We start from the raw sequence: 3,402 nt of genomic DNA, 5'->3' as shown, positions 1-3,402 counted from the left end.
AATGATGAAACTTTATACAATACTAGAGAGTTCAATGCTAGAATTATTTTGAATTATGTGGATTTTCGAGGACTTTTTAATACCAATTAAGTTTTCATGATTAAAATGGTGATCATGACCTTGACAAAGAGGTGGCGATGGCAACGATGGTGATGGTATGGTGATTGTGGTGGCGGGGTTGTATATTGGCGTGGTACAGGAGTAGGGATGGGGGTGGTGATGATGGTGGTAGACATGGTGGTAGTGATGGTGGTGCAAGTATTGATGACACTCATGGCAATGATGGGTAGTGGCGGTAATGGTTTCTATGTGGCAGTGAGAGTGGAGGAGATGGTCATGGTAAGGTGGTGGTAGCAACATGGTGGTGGAAATGGTGATAATTATAGTCATAGCATTATGGTAGGTGGTGGAGTATATCATCAGAGAATTGAGAAAAATGAAATCCACTTGTCTTAGGGGGGAGATTGGATTTGCTATGACAAAAAACTTATTATAAAAGCACTCAAAGTCCATCAAATTCCATGACATTTTAAAATAAGTGAAGTTTTGAATACAATTGAGTTTTGTAAATTCACAAAAGTCATAAATAAATACCACAATGTTGTAAATGGTTGTGAATGCCCACATAAACAAGCATGTGAAATAGAAGAGTGGAAGTCAAAGAAGTTTGGTATTTACTATTTAGGTGTATAGAATTTCAACATTCAATATTTGGTATTATAGACTTTTGCATGTTAAGTGTTGTATGTAAAGAGCATGCAATATATGATAAAGAACACAAGAAGAAACAATAGAAGAGAAAGAAAGAAAAGAGAGAAAAGAAATAAGAGAGAGAGAGAGAACAAAGAAAGATAGTGAGAGTTATTTTTGTACTTTTATTATTTCAGATAATGAAAGAAAGTACTATTGTCGCCTCGAGGACGTAGGCATAGTTGCTGAACCTCATAAATAGTGTCTTATTTACTTTATATTCCACTATACACATATCCTTAATTTCACAATACACACGGAATTTTCTTAGATTGTTTAGAAGTTATAAGAAGTGTTTATTCAATACAGGGTGATTTTTGTTGACTACTTAAAAGCCTATAGTGAATACACTTGAATTTGAGAGTCAAGCAAAGTCCACTAAACTCTATACACAGTAACCTTCGTAATATTTACTGAAAATATGACTTTAGCCCTTGAAACTTAATTTTTTCCACATAAAATCCGACATAAGTATTTTATTCAAATAAAACCCATTGATTAGATTCCACATCAGCAAATTCATTAATTATATTTGACTTTACACATTTAAAAATTTTCGATGCCCAAAACACCCCTAGTTGAATGTTTGATTTACACAATTAATTCCATACAAATTGTAAGGGAGAATTAATGATTTCATAAAAATTAAAAAATAATAAATTCATTGCCTAATATATAATAACAATAAAACATGCCTAATAAATGTAGTAATACATGTCACATCCCTGCCCAAGGCGGATCACTTCCCAGGCCCGCTCCACCACCGTAGCACGATATTATTCACTTTGGGCCCTGACCACGCCCTCACGTTTTTGTTTATGGGAACTCACGAGCAACTTCCCAATGGGTCACCCATCTTGGGAGTGCTCTAGCCCCCTTCTCACTTAACTTTGGAATTCCTACAGAACACGAAGCCAATGAGCTCCCAAAAGACCTCGTGCTAGGTAGGGATGAGAATATACATTTAAGGATCACTCCCCTGGGCGATGTGGGATGTCACAATCCACCCCCTTAGGGGCCTGATGTTCTCATCGGCATACTTTCGGCCAGGGATTGGCTCTTGCGTGGGGAGTGATCATTAAATGTATATTCCCATCCCTACCTAGCACGAGGCTTTTTGGGAGCTCACTGGCTTCAGGTTCCGAACTCCGAAGTTAAGCGAGAAGGAGGCTAGAGCACTCCCAGGATGGGTGACCCACTGGGAAGTTGCTCGTGAGTTCCCAAAAACAAAACCGTGAGGGAATGGTAAGCCCAAAGTGAACAATATCGTGCTACGGTGGTAGAACGGGCCCGGGATGTGGTGGACCCGGGCCGGGATGTGACAATACATGCTTAGTTAAGTCAATAAAATTATATTTTACATATAAATGTAGGTAAATTATTTCGCGCGTGCGCGCGTGCACACACACAGATATATACATATAAAAGAAGCTTGATATACAAGAACAATTCATGCAAAATAAGTTACCTACATAATAAAGCAAACCCAATATATGCAAAGTACATGCAAAATGATATACCTACATAAAAAAATGTTATTATTTTATTCAATACTAGTTTACCTATTTTTTGTACATATAATAATAAAATGTGCCCAACATATATGATGATACATACAAAATAAAATACCTACATAATGAAGAAATGTTATTTGATTTAAAATTAATTTACTTACAAAATAAAGCAATTTTGTTTTATTCAAGATTAATTTACCTATTATTTTAACATATATCTTATAATAATAAAATGTGCCAAATATATGTAATAATACATGAAAAATAAATTACCTACAAAATAAAAGAATGTTATTTGATTCAATATTAATTTACCTACAAAATATATGTTATTTGCTCATCATAAATTTAAATATAGGTAGATTAATTAGTTTAATATGTTTGATCATATATGTAGTACTGTGCATGTGTATATATATATATATGTGAATGTATAGTAGTACTATATATATAGTATGTATGTATGTATGTATATATATATATATATATATAGGTAAACTATATATGTATATATATACACATATATATTGAGCTTATGGTAGTAATATATACATTTGAACATATATATGTGTGTGTTAGGGGTAATAATATGTGAGTAATAACATTTATTGATTTTATTTTGAATATTGTGGTACAAATTGTAAATATTTTGTAATAATAGGTCAATTAATTATATACCTGGCAATCATTTTTAGATTTGGGTTTTATTTGGATGTTTATAACTAGATGAGTTTTTGTGTAGGAAATAAGAGTTGCAAGGGTCTATATCTAAAGAACCCTAATATTTATGATAATGGCCGCTCTCTCGCTATGTTGAGAGAGCCTTTTGTAGCAGATATTTATGACTTACTCCTTAACCTTTAATCGTAGAGCGACCACTGTTCTTCAAATATGGTATGGTGGTTTTGTAGTTTTTGGGATTGGCAAGAACTATGAAAATGCCTCATACTAAGATTTGTTGCCAACATGCATGATCAACAAATGGTGGTGTGATCTTACCCTCGAGATGCCGTTTTAGTGGTTTGAGGGATTCAAGCCATGTTCTTGTCGTGTGTTATTGCAAGGTCTTCGTATGATGGTATGTTCTCCCGTGACTAAATTATTATAAGGCTTGAGTTGTGTTGTTATTTATTTTTCC

This window comes from Malus domestica, chromosome 05 (assembly GCF_042453785.1).
Source record: "Malus domestica chromosome 05, GDT2T_hap1".
Classification (NCBI taxonomy): Eukaryota; Viridiplantae; Streptophyta; class Magnoliopsida; order Rosales; family Rosaceae; genus Malus; species Malus domestica.
The sequence above is the reverse complement of the archived record's forward strand: the minus strand, read 5'-3'. Positions refer to the sequence as shown.